The 20,411-nt window shown below is 40.7% G+C and overlaps 1 protein-coding gene across 1 annotated transcript in view; it reads right to left on the bottom strand.

Moving 5' to 3' along the window:
• arid3c (AT rich interactive domain 3C (BRIGHT-like)) overlaps positions 1 to 20,411 on the bottom strand; it is a gene marked incomplete at its 3' end in the record, with an annotated part of 111,464 nt that overhangs the window by 70,559 nt on the left and 20,494 nt on the right. The window lies entirely within an intron of this gene.

The raw sequence follows: 20,411 nt of genomic DNA, 5'->3' as shown, positions 1-20,411 counted from the left end.
GTCCTCCACAGAGCTGGGTCTGTCTGACGTTCCTGCCTGTTATAGGGAAGGTTTTCGTTGCCACTGTACTCTACAGAGGAATTGTTGGGTCTATGTAAATCATAAATAAGTCATTGAGTGTGGTCTTTACCTACTCTGTAAAGTGTCCTGAGATAACTTTTGTTATGATTTGACACTATAAATAAAATTGAATTGAATTGAATTGAATTGAATTAGATAATTTCTTTTAACTGTTTTGGGTTTCCTTTTTTGTTGGGTCAACAGAACAAACATTCTGTTGTTTGAACCATCTCCTGTGGTGATAACAATGTTATGTTATGTTCATAATATAACTGACATTTGATGGACGGAAGGCAGCTGAAAGAGGAACCTTATAGTCCGACACTTTTAAAAATATGTCAAAACTACTTGCTATGAGTAATATTCTGTTTAACATGGGTTTCCTGCATAGAAAGCTTAAAGCACATCTACTGTTTCTCCCTCATTGAGAAATTCTGCACCTTGCCTCGCCCTGCCCTCCGCTGCTTGTGCTGAAAGAGAAGCGTGCCAACTGCTCAATAAGATGACTAAACACATCAGAGAGAATCAGCCATAGGTGTGTGAGCCTGCTTCAGACAGGGGGCAGCGGAGCCCCTTGGGCAGATCGCGGACTCGCTGTAGGCAGGTGCAACTCCTGGAAACAATCTTGTCTTAGTTTCTGTTGTTTGTTAGCTTGTTAGCTTGTAACTGTCAGTGGCTGACAGTTATGATGTCAGTGCGTTTTCTCTCTGTACTGACAGTCCACTCTGAGCTGGAGGTTTCAGCTTTCTTTGCCGGTGTTGTGTTAAAGTTTGTCCCCCGTCGAATAGTGTTCACATAGACAGTGATTGGTTTATGGATTAGTGACGTAATAACCAAAGCTGTTGGAATACATTTGAATTTCAAATTGCACAGAAGAGCACAGACACCTCCTCCTTCAGGAGAGGAATGTAAAAAAACACTCTAGTGACCAGGCTTTGATAGATACAAGTCACTATAGTCAGTGTCAGAAGGACAGAAACAGAAGAAGAAAAACACTTTTTTGAGTGGAGGGGCACTTGAAAGAAACTTATTGAAATAGTTGAAATACATGCTTGGTTGTTTACTTTCTCACAACACAAATGTAGATGTGCACTGTGACTCTCTTTTGCTTTTGTTCCGATTTGAACATGCCTCCTGGTCATGTGACAAGCAGAGGCATGCATGGTGAGGGGGTAATTAGCTATCGATGAGGCTACCCTTCAAGAATCTAGAAAAGTCAGCTTTCACATCATTATAGTTCAGCTTTAAGTCACGCCAGTCAAGTTACAAACTACTTGAAATCTCCTTTGACATTGGAAAATACTTAAGTGGAGAGCCATTTCAAAAGAATAGGTATGGAAAGATAAACAAAGGGGGATTTATGGTAGTTCCTCCATGTATTGTTGGCTTCATCAGCCAAATGGCTACCTCAAACGCAGACCATCAGAATTAGAGGATGGGTAATTGTGTGGTCATAAACCGTGTGTGCTTATCTCAAGTCTGCCACTAATGTGGACTAGTCTACGACATCAGCCCCTACCCTTAGGACCACACCTAGACATCGAGACGGAGGGCCAACACCCAAATCCTGTGTTGCTTCAATCAGTTGCACCATCTTGCCTCGCATGGCTGGTTACCCTTCACTGACGTCTAGCAGTGCTCACAGGAGGATAATAACTAACTGTCTAGTCAACACTCTTCCCATCAGATAAGCACGTTCTATTGCCTCCACCGCTCCAGTCAAATGTGCCTTTCATCCCAGTCAATACGTTAGAACAGAGCTATCGAAACCAGCAATTAACTCCAAATATATATTATATTCCATTCAGACAGGAATTAAAGCGTAATTTTACCATTCATGGACTACTGAGTACTGCACAGTTTATCATGTAAAAATCCTGATTTAAATGTGTGCCCTCTTGCCTCATTACATGACAGTGATTGTTACCTTTTCATTATGTGTCAGTTCATATTTTGTTTTAGTATTACATATTCCAACATTTTGCAAGCACAGCACAATTGGATTTGATACTGCTGCTCTCCCCACTGCTCCCAACACCTCTTCACTCTGCCCCGTAACAAGTCACAACATGTTTCCACTGTGTGCCATTTAAGCACATTAGAGCACTTCAACTGAACGGGAGGAGCTGTTCAAGATGAGAGAAAAAGACTCCTCACATCATCCCCATCATAAGCTGGAGGGGAGATAATGACGGCCTCACTCTTTCAGCACCAAGGACCCAACCCTGAATGGGGACTTGTAGCGGGGGTGGGGTGCTTCTGGGTGTGGAGGTGGAATTCTGTTTTTGCCTTCCGTCCACCTTCCCAGTTTCTGTTTGGTGTTACTAAGGGCCCGTCCACACAGAGACGCGTTTTCCTGTAACCGCACAACTAGTCTGGTATTGGCCAACCATCCACACATCGGAACCTGAAAACGGTCTTTTCTGTAACCTGGTCCCAGAGTGGGAAGATTTTAGAATGCCCCCCATGGCGAAACCTCAGACTTTGTTAAAGGATGGCGTCATCGCTCCACCGGACTCTGAGCCACATGCATGGGAATGAATTAGGCCGAGCACAGATTTCTCCCTTTTCCCTGATGCTCTGAATAAGGGCGCGCTCACACTATCCTCCCGGACCGAGACCCGGACTTTAGGGTACTTGTCCCCCCTCCCTCTCCCCCCCGCGCCCCAGCCCCGTTTGTACTCACACTACCAGGGCCTCGGCCAATACTTCCTACTGTCCATACGCCTTCAAGCCGTAACACGTCACACGCATTGATCGCGTGTGTGGCTTTGTTCACAAATCTTTCCATAGACCTCAGAGTTTTTGTGCGTCTTGTCGACTGTTTTTGAATATTTTCATCCGACCAAATCTACAGTAAACACTCCACCTCCGCACCACACCAACATGAACCTTTCACCGCCATTGTTGTTGTTGTTAAATGTCCGCGCATGGTCCCTCCTTCTATTTACATGTCCAAACAGGCGGACATAACGCTACTGCCGTAGGGCCCGTGCTCGTGCTCGTACACGTGCGCACGCTCGTGCTCGTACATGTGCAAACGGCTCCGCTAAAGCCCACCTCTTTCAAGCGGGCCGTGGAGGGCCAGCTGGCCCCAGTTGAGCGCGGAGCGGGTGCGCTCACACTACTTAAAGGTACTAGACTTTAGCTGAAAAACCGGTTTTGGCCGCGGCCAAAAGGATAGTGTGAGCACGCTGTAAGGAGCTAAACTGCTCTCTAGTCTCTTTTCTAAATCCAGTTCTAAGAAGGTGTGAAAAGTCTCTATATGTAGTGAGAAAGTGGGGCCTGTGAGTGCTTTGGGACGGGAAAGGGGCTCACAGCAGCACCCTGTGCTCATTGAGGACAGTAACTGCAGATTGATCGGTGCATCAGAGTCCAAAACAGCACAAAAGTCTCCACTAACACCAGAAACAGTGACACGTTTGTCTCTAGGATGGAGGAGGATTTGGGAAGTCTCCAGATTTGGAGAGCAACTCTCCGGTGTTTGTATTCACCACAGCATCTCCCCGTCTCTTCTTCTTCTCTGTTGTTGGTGTATTTCTGTGGCAGTTACAGCTCCACATCCAGCCTGGCATGTGTACTACAGCGTTTTTAGCCGGTTTCCTGTGGACGCAGATATTTCTTGAGTTGAGGCCGAGTGGACGTAAAACCTTTTAAGAACGACGGAGAAAAAAAAGAGTTGTTTTCGATCGTGTGGACGTACTCTAAATCTCTGCAAAGTGTCCTCAAAAGTGCAACTTTTTGGACAAGACACAGGCAACATGAGGCGACAGCCTTTTGACACTACTTCTATGATTTGGGGTGTGCCCCTGCCATATAGAGGAATATTCACTGACATTACTCCAAGAAACCCCTCTGTCTGTCTTTAGAGAAATCTATATTTTGATTTACAGTTGATGATGTGTAATTATATATGCTATTAACGTGAAGAGATGTCCACTAAATAGGATTTTAAATGGGTAACTGCATCAATACTGCACTACAAAGGCAGAGTGCAGTAACTATAGAAGGCATCAAGTGCCCTCTGCCTTTGGATAATCTGCACGAATACTCGATACTAGAGAAACTGCAGTATTTACCAATACGATATGTTAGCTCAGTCTGTTATCCATTTTAACTATAAGAAAATTAACTTAAGTATGTTTATTATGTACAGTAATCCAGATGCTTCAAGTCTTTCACCACATACTCTAAAAATCACTACATTTAAACAAATTAATATAAAAAAGTACATCAGAAACAGGGTTCAAAAATAGTATCTTAACCTCATCCAATATTTGATTGTAGCCATGAAGCTGACTTCATTCAGAAAGTCTAAAAAAAGGGTCCTCACAAGCATGGATGCAAACACACAGACACACAAACAAACATAAACATGTCCCTATGGTTGAGGAGTGTGTAAATCTCACTCTTAGGCATCCATGTGGGACTCAGCCAGCTGGATGCGGGCCAATGCAAGCTCTGGCAAAGAAGTCAGCAGCGTAAGTGCTGTGGGAAGGGTCAAATAAAGTGTGCTGTGACGTCGACGCTGGCAGACATACAGGAGCCCGAGGATGCAAAGGCACACCGCAGGGACCGACGATGCAGCTTCCCTTCCCCAAGGCACCGCTGAGCTCTTTCATCGCTGTGAAACACAGATGCCACTGCAAATAGCTAAAGCTGCTGTACAGTACAGTCACACGCAGAGGGAGGGCCTGAGGCCTGAGGCCAACTGTACAGCAACAAGCTGGCAGACTTTAAACATATACAGGAGATCCAAATTAGAGAACAAAGTATTCATTCTTGATTTATTCTGAAATACTGTTATTTTTTATTGCTCATAATTTGATAGAATATCCTCTGTGTCTATACCTCTGCTGTACTAGCAAGGGCACTTCAACAAAAACCTTTATTTAGTAAAAAAAAAAAAAAGAAACTGTTCACATCTGCTCCCACAGGACATCACTAGTTTCTCACACTGCTCTGGTTTGATCTTGGTCCATTCTGACTCAGTCTCTTCCACGGTTCACTAACTGGAGTGGGTTTCTTACACATTACTTTCTCTGATAATGGTTTTAGAATTAGTAGAATTAATACTTTGTTTTCGAATTTTAAACTCCGTATGAGTGAAGGAGGAGAGACATGCTGCTGTAAAAGTCAATCATACTTTAAAGGGATAATTTACTCGTTTTTAACCCAGGTCTATGTCATGGCAATGTGGCCAGACAGTGTTTGGTCTGTCTCCGTTGCATAAATCAGCAGTGTGATGACGAAACAAGTCCCGTTGTTTCGTGTCATTCAGGGTACAATCCAATAGACTAGTTAGCTGATCAGATATCGGATGAATGAGGCCGATCCAGCATTCTGATCCAGTCCTTTCTTTTTTATTAATATCAAACACAGCAATACTGTGACAGCGATCTAGTCACTTCAGTTCTATGTTTACAACAGTGGTTAGGCTTTTATATTACATTTAAAATATCTGTTTGCAGTGCACTTTACATGGAAGTGTTGTTGTTGTTTTTTTGCTGCTGATGCACACTTTGTTCTTTGTTAATAAATAATATTAAGTCCATTCATATCTGTGTTAATTTGGTACCTTACCTTACCAACAAGGCTAAATGTTTATGTCAAGCCTGATGTCTTTACTCACATGGACAGGTGTACGCTTCATTCAGTCAACAGTAGGATCGGATCAGTATCAGGTATCGGTATAGGATTGGAAAAAACTGGATAGGTGCATCTCCAGTAAAATATTACTGTGATCACAGCTCATTTGGGAATACAGCAGAGAGTTTTCCCCAGAAGAAGCTTATTGTTGTCTGGGACTTGGGATCTTTTTTTTTTAAACAAACTATCTCTATCACATCATGTGATGTCACCATCTAAAACAGAGAGCGAGATAAGAAGCGGTGTCACAACCGTCACTCGGTCATCTCACAGAACAGACAGGTTTCCATTTTATTTACTCCATCTACTCACACCTGAGAGTTCTATATGTGTTTTAAACATATGAACCGTATGTACATTGACTGATCAGATCAGTCTGTTTATGTGTTTAAACATATGAACCATATCTACATTGACTGATCAGATCAGTCTGGGTGTCACCTGCTGTCTCACTCACTGCACTGGGTAGAGAAAAAAAAATCCCATGGAGCCAACATGAAAACTATTCGGGTTTAGTACATTTCTGCTGTCACTGGGCTCAGGAGCTGCAGACAGACGGAAGAGACCATCTGAGGCTTCAGGTCCGTCAGCTGCAGACACTGTGATTATAACATGTAGCCTGATGTTAAAGAAGCTGCAGAGCTAACGTGTTAGGGTTTGTGTTACGGTGCTGACGGCACTATCTTCTTACAGTGCTTACATATGGTTCTTTTCTTGTCTATCACTCTGTTGCTGTTTAGCCACTTACAGATTTATATATGGTGAGAGATCTGGTTGCACATTCAGTTGCATACTCTCAAATTTTGGTCGCAAAAAAGTCTGGAGCACTGTATCACAATGCCGTGATTCTGCCGTACACTGCAAAACAATCATCTATGATACATCACAATATCTGTAACTGAAGAAGAAGAAATACCCTAAAAAGGTCAAAAACAGGAACTATTGATGTATTCAGTGCATTGTGGCGTCGGTTTCACAGAATTTGACAACTGTGATGAAATTATGTGGAACAAAGTGCAGAGTCTCAGTACCTTTTTAACACACAAACACACACACACATACACACTGACTGCTACTTGTCCATGTCCACGTGTGCCATCATTCCAATTTAAAATAGCCATAAACTGGCAAAAGGCTGAACAAGTATACAACTATGCCTCACTAAAATGTTTTTGATCTGTGAAAATCAGGGTTACAGAAAACAAAAAACTAATAAATTAATGAAAAAATACACATTTATCATTTTATTAAGTAAAAATATCGATATTTGGCACCAGTATAACTATATCGTATCAAAAAAGGAAATATTGCCTTATCATTATTTTATCCCACCCATAACTAGCAAAATGTGACTTTTCACTTAGTTGGTATCATGTACATGAACCTGTGTTACAAAAAGGGGGTGCTGTAATTTGAACTGTAGAAGATGAACGCAGTAAACACACACACACACACACGCATACACATACAAAAAGAGAGCCTCTGGTCAATATAGGCAAGCACACATAACTAGCTGAGGGCAAAGTAAAGTCTTAGCCTCTCCCAGATAAAGAACGGTGAAATCCCCCCTCACCCCCCTCCCTTCCTGTAGCAGGAGGATGTGGACTCAGGCTGTCTGTGTGTGTGTGTGTGTGTGTGTGTCTCATTAACTTCAGCAGTAGAGAAGAGGAGCTTTACCAAATCAACAGCTCTTCCCTGTGTGCTGGCCTTTTATAGGGCCTGACAAGCCAACTCCAAATGGCTGCCATTCCCATGATACCTTTGTTTTTATAGCGCAGTCAACAAACATCCCCCCCGGTGAGCACACAGGAGCCCCAGCACTTGCTGAGCCCAGTAGCAGGGGAGCTGATCCTCGTTGATTCCATTATGGCTCCATGAGGCCAGGCTCGCATTGAACATTTATTGCACCTTTTCCAAAAGGGATCTTCCTATATGCATTAAAGCCACTCTGCACTAGCTTCAATAACCAGATAACGAACCCAACTGCTTATAAACTGCTTTGAGCTACTGAACATATGTTTTTAATAAAATGAAGTACAATATTAACCAGTAACAAGTGAAATGATAAAGGCATTAACCCTACTTTATGACCTAATCACGAGGCTCCCTCTTGAAGAGGGGCCCTGTTATGGTTTCATACCAAGAATGTCCCAGTAAGTCTTCCCTTCTTCCAGCAAAACTACCTGTGATACGCTTTTTTATATTCATTTTTAACATGTATTTGTGTCCCTGTGTGCTCCTGTACAACTGTCTGAATACTAAAGTCTTTCAGCTCCATCTGTTTCTTCTTCTTACTTGTCAAGGTAAAGTACCAGCTCATAGTTCATGTATGTCACAAGATATTAAATTGTATCTTGATTAAGTGTGTAAAGATGAGTGAAAATGGTTCGATCAAAACTGCAGGTGGTTCAAAAAGTGACTTAAGCGCTGTGTGGTGTTTTTGGCCTCTGGTAGTGTTTTGGAGCACATTTTTTAGGAGTAGGCCCCTGTTTTGTTTAACCTGTGAAGGCAGACGAGGATGCACATGCACACTATGCAGGTGACACAATAAAACAGTCCAGCCAATGGTTTAACAATATAACCCTGAGGCTGTAATGCTCCAAGAATTGTAGTAATGTGCCAATAAAGGCAAAGAAGGAAAGGAATAAACATGCGGGAAGAACATTACGGGTTTCAAACTTTTAAGACGAATCAGCTTTGACTTAAACTGAATGTAGACATAACAAGGTGCCCTTTAAAGAAAAGTGGTGCTCTTTTACCATCAAATATACAAGAATATAATAGAAGAACCCCATTGAGCTAAATATCACCAGCTTCCCTTGTATTGGTGTGGAGGCCAAACTGTTTTTCAACCCTGGTCAAAAGACATGACTTAGATATTTCTCATATATTAAGTTTGTGTCTGGTGTTTGTGTGTGTGGTTTAATTGGTAATATCTTGACCATCTGCTTAGACAAGCTGTTCTGAGCAGCCAGGAGTCCTGGCAGGAAATACCAGCTCTGTGTGATGATGTGGCACTTTGAGCCATAAATTTGCCCCCCACCCACCCACTCCCCTTCCTCCCCTGGTCAGCTCACCCCATCCCCCACACTGCATATATACATCCATTTACCTTCTCTCTCATAGTTAGTGTTTCATGCTTCCTTGACTTTTGTACTTGAGTCTTTTATGAACTATGTAAAGCCAGGATGTTTCCGTCAATACCTAGCCTGCCACAGCATGCTGTGTACAAATGTCTTTTTTTGTAATGCAGGGAAAGTTGTTTAAAAATAATGGCTCAGCCCAGCGATTTCCTGCCATGTAGCTCTTGTTTTGTGTCACTTGATTTATGGTCTGATTTGCATCCATCTATTAGATGAATTAGGTTATGGTAATCCAATTAAAATCTCACCAGCAGAAGAACGGCTACATGGCTCAGCGAAGGGAAATGAAGACACAACTGGATGAGATTGTGTCACTCATGTATTGAAATACATTTCTTCTTCCTGCCAATCAATAACAGGACAGGATTTGAATCAGTTCTGATTTTATTTGTCATTTCAACATATGCATGGCAGCTACCTTGGATCACTCCACCAGAAATTAACACTATTTCCATCTCGTGCCCCAGTAGCTTAGATGTATTCTTTTATTTTGGTCGATTTGGACAAATCCATTGATCTGTCAGATTTATTAAACAATGACAGTCCACAAGCGCACTGTCAATGTTTGTGTAGTATATCATTTTGGAATATAGTTATATAGTATTAGCCTCATGAGACCATCCTGATCGCTCAGCTCCATTGTATTTTACTCTCAGATCAGTCTGGTAACGTGCGGCGGAGAAAATTTGGAGAAGTTTGACCAGCGGCCGAACCAATCAGCGTTAGTTTTGAGGTTGATTTAAGTGAGGAAAAGAGAAGTGACTGTTCAGTGTAAGCAGCATGGAGGCTTCCACGGATGAGATGAGCAGCTATGGAGCAAGCCGCTCACTAACTCTTTTTTCTCTGGATCCTTCTGTTGAATATGGACCGGGCTCCTGAAATTGGGCCTTTGATCCGTAAATTAACGTTACACAAACGACAAAAATCCTTTACCCCCATGTTGTTTACTTTCTGAGCTTTGCCACGACACTGTTAGTACGGTCGTAGGTTGGTGGTGTTTCCGGAGTATTTCACGTTTGTGTGACACAGCTTGGAAACCGCAATGCTTTTATCTAAGTCATAACTTTCCTTCTTTCTTTTAAACCCAAAATGCTCCCACACGTCTGATTTTAAGCACAAAGGTGCTGGATTTGTATACGCCGCCATTTTCTTGAATATCCTCGCTCTAACTCCGCAAACACGAGGAGGTAACGGGTAACTTGCTCTACAGCGACACTAGTAGCTGGCGGAACAAATCGCTCTTCCTGCAAAGCAAACGGGGGTAAACACGGGGGATATTAAAGGGATTTAAGTATCGATACTAGCGGCTTAAAAATCGATATTTATTGGGAAACAAAATATCGATTTATATCGCAGAATCGATAAAATTGCTCAGCCCTACTAGTTAATGAACCCAGAGTTTATTAAAAGAGTGTTTTAAAGACTTACCTACTGGCCCCTGTACCAGCTCCTCTCATAGTAAAGTCCATTCAAGTGGATTACCAAAGTCAATCCCAAAGGAAGGAGCCCATTGGTGTTTTATTTCTGTGTAGGGACTCTTCTCATGCTGCTGCAGAGGTTTGCTGTTATTTTGAGCAGTATTAGTGATTAAAAAAGACGTTTTAATGCCTTCACCGTACTGCCCCGAGCTAATCACTGTTAGCCAAAGTTCTCCGTAAATGGGATGGTTTTGCGTCAGAATTACACTTTTACATATTGCTGATGAAAACACAACATTTCCTTACTTGGCTTTTTCACAATTTAAAGTTAAAGTAAAAAAAAAAAAACCTTTATTGAGACAAATTTATAGTCTTTGACCACTCACTCACCAACTTCCAAGTATCAACAGTAGACATTTTGATGTACATTAAAACAGGAATGTCTGAATTAATATATCCTACATTTTTGTGGATTTAAGTACATTTTATGAAACTAAAAATATAAAATACTGAAATACAAAAAGTGCTGAAACACACATGCTACTAGAGAGCCACCGTTGCTGAGCCAGCCCATGTGTAGGCTTAAACAGCATTAGGGAACTATGTGTTCTCCTCAAACAGTGAGTGGTGGAGTAGGAATTCTAGGTGCTTCAACATAAACGATGTAAGTTGCTCTAACGTTATGTCACTCCATATAAAGCTGGCCTGTGGGGCTTTTGGTAAGCTGATAAACTGCTGTAAGGTGATAACCATATGAACAATAAGGTCATAGGGTCATGCATACTACTTCAGACAACTTGTTCATCATTTAAGATAAATCATTCTGCAGCTTCAGAGAAGATGTTTTTGTTTCATCTAAAAAATATCAAGAAGCAAGCGTTCCATATGCACCTTCACATAAGGGTGTGGTGGATTCATGAGCTCAATCGCTAATCTGTTGTTTTAATCTGATGTTGATCCCCTCGGTGATCTCTGACCAATTTAGGTACGTAGGAGTGCTAAGCAGCATTCTGATGGGCAGAGGCTCACAAGTAGGTCAGAGGCCGTCAAATACAGCTAATGCCAAACAGAAACAAAGTGTCAGCAAGCTCATGCTAGATTTCACAGGAGTACACGCCAATTAAAGAGGATCACATTACATGGCGGGGCCACATTCTTAAAGTTACAGAGAGTTTGTATGACTGCACACAACTACTGTGTTCATACAAGAAGAGCACACACATTTATTCACAAACTCAAAATGTCAAAATGACAATCTTACAAAGCCACTTGGATTTAAATGAGTAGTTACATTTGTAGTAGAATGTATGTCGAATCTTTATTAAAAGCTATATTTAAAAAAAAATAAAAAAAACGAATCCACCCACAGTGCGTTTTGAGGGGTACAGAATGAAAGTATTGCTTTTCCATAAAAATATATAATTAGTCTGAATTAATATTTTAAATCTTTGACAGGTTTGACAATGACTTTCTGTCCCATTGTGTTTCCATTGTAGCAGACAATAGCGTTGGGCGTTGCTGGTTGCCAGGGTTGTATGTTGTTGGGTGCAGCTACTGTAGGCTGGGACTGGGTGAAATGGAGTTTGTCAATCCTGCAGCTGCTTCGGAGCCTCAGTGAAGGGGGCGTTATTTGTCCCAGCAGCTGAGTGAGCGGAGACAGGCAAAAACCAGAGTCAATATAGGCCCAGCATTCACTCCATGGACTGAGAGAAAGGAGAGAAACGCCATTCAAACGCACACCCAAATGGCTACGTTTCGGAATGGCTAACGCTAATGGCAAACGCTAGAGTGGAACTCACTTCCGGATATGCTGCATTCACTTGTAATTAGAAATCGAGAACTTCCAACTTCTCAGTCAGACTTAGGGGCAGAAGTGTAATAGGAACGTAATGTAACAAGATGGAGGGCTCTTAAATGACCATCTAACCACCAAAGAGGCTGCTAAAGACAACGTAAACGCTAAAAACAACATATCTCAGATCTTATGGATTACAGCTTTAGTCAAAAAGAAATGTACTGAAATCATTCCAGTGCAGCGGGTTTTGGTTGAGGGAGCCTAGAAATGAGTTTCTTGTAAGGACATGATAAGGCAGATGTTTGCTCTAGTATCAGCAACATGACATTGTCATGGTCTGGGAGTTCAAACTTCAAGCTAGCTTAAAAATCAGTTCACACAGATTTAAACCAACTACATCACGTTCATGATGTGACGTTTCAAATTCACGGCCAGTATGGGTGAGGTTTGGACTTTCTCTCAGTTGGATTTTTTGATAAAACAACATTCATATGAACTGGCTGCAGTACTGTTAGAGGCGTCTGAATCTGTTCAGACCGCATTTGGATTCATGAATCGATATAAAAATCAAATCAAATGTTCTCTATCACTTGTCTCTAAAATGTAGCGCTCATCTGCTGATGAAGAAACATGTGTTCATCATGAGTTTCCAGATCTCTTGAGATTATTTACACTGGGCCTGTAACATTTGAAAGACAAAACAATACGCTTCTTTGTGTAATATTTCACCTGCCAGCAATGAATTTTACAGGCTCCAGCAGCAATGAGGATATATCATCTTTAACAAAAGAAACCTGGCAATTGAGGATCATAATGTTTTTACTTGTTGACAATAAAGCTTTGCTGTGTAGGACTAATAAAAGAAGACTTTCTATTCCTGTCATTTAGCTTCATCTGACAGCTTTTGTTGTTATGGTAACCTCAGCCTGCGCTGATGAGTAGAGCTCGGGGGAGAAACGTACAAATTTCATTGGTCTCTCAAGAACAATTCAGGAGAATTGACACAACTTAATAAAGAGGATGCTTTGATTAATCAAGAATGAATACATTTATCACCATTATTGAGTCATTTTTCTGTCTAAACACTGAATTGACTAAGTGTTTCAACACTATTTGCTTTCAGAAAATTAGATTTCAGGACTAAATAGTAAAGGAAATGACTTGCTCAGACAGATTCTCCACAGCGCTGACACTGGCTGCTTGTGATGGATACTGTAGTTATTTCTACTTCATCAAAACAATTGAAATCAATATCACACTCTGTGACTTACGACAGACCATAGGTAGTTAACAGTAGAGTGTGCTTCACTTTATCCTTCTTATGTGTTATTACTGAGTATTTGTTAGAGATGGCTCCCTGAAGAAGGCCTCTGTCCACTGACATCCTTCCTTCATATGGGGCCTGCTTGACTCCGACAAAACAAGAGCACTTTTTCCTACTGCTGACTCCCTCACAAATTATATAGGTCTCCCTTGGCTCTTTTCCAACAAGGTCAATATTGATTTTTCATTCCCATGTGAGCAGCCCTGAATAATCTTTTCCATGTCCCTTTCTTACTATGCTGAGGCATTTGTCATGAGCCTGGATAGGGCCGAGATAAAATTGGTAAGGCAGACAAATCCATTAAGACTTCTTTCTAACATCATTAGGGTCTCATCCTGGAGAAAATAGGATCATGTCATATGTGCTGGCTGTCTTTGAGAAGTGCCGTGAATAATAGCTGCTTGTGTCAAATAAACCTGGATTTACTTCAGACATTATTATTAACGATCGTTATTTTCTTAGTTTTGTGGGTGAATCAAAGTGACCCATTTATTTCTCCATGGCCCCCCACCAAGCTCGCCATAAATTAAAGCTCCTCTTGCAGCGATGCTAGCCTTCCTCTGTTTGTACAACTTGTTTTCTCAAGCAATCTCAACAGAAGGAAACAAAGGCAGGAAGTACAACTGCTTCCTTTTTTCGCACTGAGGAATCCATAAGCGCATTAGGAACTATATCTAGTTTGTATTGATTTCAGCCACACTTCAGCTTGAATTTACTGATTGCTTTCCCTGACCCTGTGAACAAAGAACAGACTTCTGCCCGGGTTTCTCTCTGTCGCAATTAAAATGACACGCAAACGTCTTTTCATAGTATTCACTGTATGGCCCAGTCACTTTTCTTTTTTTCCATGGCGCTGTCCACCTTTCATCCCTTCCAGCTACTAAGTGTGTGTTAAGGTGTTTGAAGCAAGTCTGGACAAAGAACTATGTAAGCAATTTCCATATGCCAATAAGCTGTGGAATTCCTCTGGGACCTCTCCATAAACAAAAGGACACACTGATGTATAATCTCATCTTCGGTTCGTGGCAGGCACAGGGTTGTCACTCCCAGTATGTGCTTTTCGTTTATTATTATGGTATATGTTTGAATCACCTCTGAAAGATAGAGTGGTTTAATGCTGCTTTGAAGGTATTTCCAAAATCCCCAAAGAAAAACAACAAAGAAAGCAGCAACTCCTCACAATGTAGAAGGTGTAACGAGGGACGTTTGGGAATTTTAGATGGAAAAATAATTAGGATTGATTGATTATTAAGGTTTAAGTTGATTATTTTTTTGCCCATTGACTTATCAGTGAAGTGACTCATTGTTCCAGGTCTACTGGATTGTGTTTCATTTTTTCACTGATACTTGTAGCTGTTTTTGGTCTGGTGGCCCTGTTTAGACCGACTTGAGCCCTAAATGAATCAGAATCAGAATCAGAATCAGAAAACCTTTAATGTCCAGCAGATGGGGAAATTCCTTTGTCACAGTAGCAACAGAATATTACAAGCAGGAACATAATACAAAATAAGATAAAAGGTAAAAGATAAAAAAAAAATAGCAAAAATAAGCAATTTAAAAAGGGAAGAAATAGAAATAGACATATAGACATATTCACAAGATATAGTGAGCAAGTCTACGGAGGTGCCAACACAGGGGGCTCTGGCAAAACAATGCAGTTTCATTCGGCAGGGTATAAAATACACACACATTCTACAGCTGTTTTTGTTCAGAATCATCCCTAACACGTTCAACAAATAACTTCCACTGCTGGTAATAGGACAAAAGAAATTTGTCATGGCCATTTTTAAAAAATAAATGACAGGAGCAAAAAAAAATTTGATTCAAAGTTTTCTGAATGAATTCTGTTAGTAAGTTGATACCATTATGACACAAAGCCATTATAATGATCAAAACAGAAAGAGAACAGCGTGCAAAGAGTGATGTTTGGACAAAAACAAGAGCAATGGTTTGAACACAATCCAACAGTCCAGTTTGTACAGGTGAAGGTCATTGTTGGGTAATGTTGCTTTCATCACCTGTACGAGCAAAGACACGGCAGCCCTGCTTTCACCGTCATTAGATATTGTGAAAGTTGACAATATTACAAACAGGAAAAGTCTCAGAGCCCTGTCAACACACCGTCATATGTGTCATTAACAGACCGAACATGCAAAACTTCATGCAACTCAGGACAAGCTCTCGGCTCATAATAAGCACTGTATTCCTACAGTATTGTGAAGAGCCTGACAAGGATCTCCCACCTGCTCCACTGTCCACTTGACCATCTGAGATAAAACTCCATTTGACAGACAGAGCAGATAATTGACCACAGGCTCCCATTAACACATACAACTAATTACTCAGCATCCGTCACATCTCATTTCCATGTTATCACAGCAGCTCTGAACCAGGAGCCATCGATGCCCAGAGCTCTGCTTCCTTCACACCACTTCAGGGGGATTCACTGACTACAAGAAACCTTTAGGGTTGTCAGCTCTCACCCGATATACAGTTATGCTCTGTGTCATTCTCTCACACTGTCCAAATAAATCTCACTAAAAGTCACTAGTTACAGGCTTCCTTTGCACACAACACACCAGTACAGATCTAATGGTAATTGTATTTTGTGTACAGAGGTAAGATGTTATACGAGTAAGTCCAAGTTTATCCAGTCAGATTATTTGGAATAAAGCAGCTGTCCTGAGCGCCATTAAATCTTTTTATTTGACTGTGACTCCAAATTTATTTTATATACTGATATTCTGCTATGTCAACATTTTTATTATAGGAACTTTTCAGTTTTGCTGACTAAACCTCAGTGGCATCATTGTATTCATCAAAACACAACCTCTCCCAAAGCTGTCTCAAACCTTTTTAAATGATGTACCCCCTTTTGAACCATGTTTCAGTCAAGAAAACATTTCTGGTGTAAAAAAAAAAAGACTATTTAAAGAGGTACAATACAGCACATCAGTGTCTGATTTACTAAACAACCAAAAAACTACATTCTATTCTATTCTATATTCATTCATTATTATGGTATAATTATTATATATTTTATATTAAATGAACATGAACAAAAAATATCAATTACTTCCTGTAGCACTCCAAAGTACCCCTAGGGGTACCAGTACCCCTGTTTGAGAAACAATGCGCTCAGGTAGGCCTGCCAATACATTCTGGGTATTCAACTGTAATGGAAACACACCTAATAAAAATATGTTTTTATTGTACTATATGTTACTGGAGCAGTTATCTTATTGGACGGATTTCAATTTCAAGACATAAATTAAACTAATGAAAAAGAGTCTAATTATTCTCTGTCATTGACAGCTGAGTGACAGCAGGCATGTAGGGCAGCAACAAAGGATTTCCACTCCTGTCTGTTTTGGGCCAGTGTCTTCATAAAGCCCCAGGTGTGATGTAGGGTGTTCAGCTCTCCCTCCACCGTCCTCAGCCAGGTGTTCTTGGGTCGGCCTCTTTTAAGTTTTACATCTAGTGTCCAGTGAAAGGCAGTTTATGTGATGTTTTCTTGCTCTCTGCCTATTACATGTCCAATCCATTTCCATCTTCTTGTCTTAATGATGGTAGCCATGTTGTCTTATTTACACTGGCTGAGTAGAAGATGATTGAAGATGGTGTTGGGCCAGAATATTATTATATTATCATTATCATTATTATTATTATTATTATTATCATTATTATTATAATAATAATTATTATTATTACCATTATTATTATGATCATTATTATCATTATTATTATTAATATTATCATTATTATTATGATGATTATTATTATGATCATTATTATTATTATTATTGTTATTATAATTATTACTATTATCATTATTATTATGATTATTATTATTATGATCATTCTTCTTCTTCTTCTTCTTCTTATTATTATTATTATTATTATTATTATTATTATTATTATTATTATTATTATTATTATACGTAGGCTTTTGGTGTGGAGGATTTCGTTTTCAGTTGTCTGCAGAACTCAGAGCCCTATAGCAGGGGAGACAGGACACAGATCTGGTACAGTCTCAGCTTGGTGTTGGTTCTGTTCTGGGCAGATTTCCAGACGTTGTTAAGTCTATGTAAGGTGTTTGGGGCCTTGCTGAGTAGGTTTGTGATGTCGTTGCCTCCTCCTCCATCATGGCTGACAATGCTGTCTAGGTAATTGATATGGTTAGTCATGGGTAGGTTTGTGTCTTCTATTCCTATCTGTGGGGGGTTTGGAATGTGCAGTACCATGATGATGCTAAACATTTGATACAACTTAGGTGGATTTAATTGAAAAATGAAAAAAAGAATTAAAAGATTCAACAGCACAATCTTTCCTGAGTTCCCCTCACACAATATTTGCTTTTTGGGGGGCCATGAACATTTTTCTCCAACCCTAACCAAGAGTTTCAGCTGCCTGACATTCACCATACCAGCTGTTAGGTGCAGATAATGTCAAATTAATGTTTTAAGCATCAGCATTAAACAAATAGGTCCAAATAGTTCATTATCAATGCTGAAAGCCAATATATTTCTGTGGGGTATATCACCACGTTACACTTGTGCTTGTCTTCTGACAGCAGATCTGTCTGCATTAGTGTTATTAGTAAGATCTACTACTCACCCTCTTAATGTGTAGTCATGGCTATTTGGTGGACATGATAAATGAAGCTGCCACATTAGCATGAAAGTTCTCACTGAGGGAAGGTATGGATGGAGAAGAATTACCAATAGCATACTGGAGGACTGTGTCTGCCACTCCTAATGGAGAGGGAACCCCTCTACAGTAATATGTGGTGGTATTCTGGGACATTGCAGACATGGTGTCAACAACTGGAAGTAAATAAGTAAAAGCTTGACAATAGGATCCTGAGAATGGAGGCAGAACAAGTATGAGTTACTGTGCCCATATCTCATGTTATCCACTTGAGCAGATGCCTGACCATTAGGAAGTCTCCTGCATCTCAAGGATCATGCAAATGTTCACTCACTGATTTCCCTGTAAATTTGCTTCTATAACACAACAGGCAGTTGAGAGTTGCTTCCCTCAACACAGCCTGCATCCAGCCCTGCCTCCATCCTAACTGATGACAGTGGACCAAGCTTTATTTAACTTTTCCTAAAAGGATAGAAGAGCTCATTCTGACAGGTCCAGTCACTAGTGGCTTAACAGTTTTTTGGATGTTGTAGTCAGCTATTTACTGTTTTCAGCCAAGTCCCAAGCCCTTCATGGGAAGAAAGAAGCCATGATATAGCCCAGTAAAATCCCTTTTACTACCGCATTATCTAAATGCAAATGTCTGAATCAGTCAGATCGGACATCAGACAGAGTTTACCCTCCCAGCTCTGTAGTACATAAACTGTCAACAGCTCAAGAAAGGCCTATTGGTGGCCATTTTATCACGCACACACATGCCCAAACTGGAAGAAAACAAACCTCTGACAGAGAAGTGGAGACGGGTTATTTACACAAAGACAGCAACAAAAATGGAATGACAAGAGACCAGAACCAGATGTCCGACCATAGGATTCATAGAGTTGAATCTTGATGCACTTGTCACATCAATGTAATTATAGCAGGGGCATTATTGTTTTTAAACTTCTTCATGGTGCAATTGAGAATTAACATGCAATACATTGAGCAAATTCAATTGCACATGACAAACAATAATGAAACATTTATATCATGACGTCATTTGAGTTTTTCTTATGTCCAAAAGGTCGCTGTTGTTTTTTTTTTTTGTTAAGCTTATTTGGCTTTTATGCACGTAGCATTGGTCTGTTAGCCCTTTTAGCTCTGTTTTTGGACTCTACCAGCTCCTGAGGGAAATACTGCTAAATACTCTGCTATGTTCACCAGCTAGTGTTTAACTCTAGTACATGCTCTGTCTGTCTGCCATGAAAACATTTATGTACTGGCTTAAATTACTTTTATATTGTTGAGGTACAGCATATTGGACTGTAATACTAATTTAATTTCATTAAAATGTCATAGTCAAAGTTAGCCTCCATCACCGTCATTAGCTCTGTACACTGGTGGTGGCATGTAATGTATGGCCATCAAATATTGTATCACAATTCTTTGACTGGCCCTCGCGGTCCACCGTTGGTTATGTGTAACTATGGTTACACTTACTTTATCAAGCCGGGTACCACAGATGAGAATTTTGAGCTAACCGCACAGAGAGTCTGCCAGTATGTGGTGTAGTTCAACCTATAAACAAAATGAGGAGCACAGTGGAAGTACATGTAAAATAAAACTCCAGGAAGGTGAGAAGAGATCTGCTTTTTTATGACAGCAATGTCGATACAATGAGCTGCAGTGTTTGGTGGAGGCACTAGGCAAACATGACCTGTTTGTTTGTCTGTGTTCATTTTTATGCAGTTTTAAGGTGGGTTGAAAAGTATTTTGGCCGCTCATTTTTTCCAGTTTACCATTTATTGCCAGATAGACCAAAAAGTTAATTTTGGACCCTGTAGTACTGTCAATGTGTTCCTGCACTTTTGTAAGTGATCCGTAACCTAATGCTATGCTCCTGCCTCCACTTTATAGCTGCTCTTGATTAGTGGACTGACTGTGGAAGCTCTCTCAATAGAGTGTCACCTCACACTTCTCTATCAGCCAGAAAGGGTATTGTCTTTCCATCGGGCTGCAGCAGTGCGAGAGGAGGGCAGGAAACATGACCAGCAGCTATTGTTAGGCTGATGTCGCCCTGTCACTCCTAGCCAAACAAGGGGGGTGGGGGTGGTGGCATCTGAGATAGCAGGTCTGTGTGTGTGGGAGATAATGATAGTGATAGGAGGTGGACTGAGTGACCGTTTGAGTCGGAGTCTCTGAACTGCTACGGCCACTTGAATTTCCCAGCTTCCTCCTTGCCAGCGCACTGGCTGACTGCAGACGATTGTGATAGTGGAGGCAGCAGCAACATCAACACTGATAGGTGTAACGTAAATGTACTACAAGAAAACCCAAAATTGGGGAGGATCATTTGACATGAGCCTGGATTATATGAATGATAAGGTTAAAAA

The sequence above is a fragment of the Echiichthys vipera genome (assembly GCF_963691815.1).
Source record: "Echiichthys vipera genome assembly, chromosome: 4".
NCBI lineage: Eukaryota > Metazoa > Chordata > Actinopteri > Perciformes > Trachinidae > Echiichthys > Echiichthys vipera.
The sequence above is the reverse complement of the archived record's forward strand: the minus strand, read 5'-3'. Positions and strand labels throughout refer to the sequence as shown.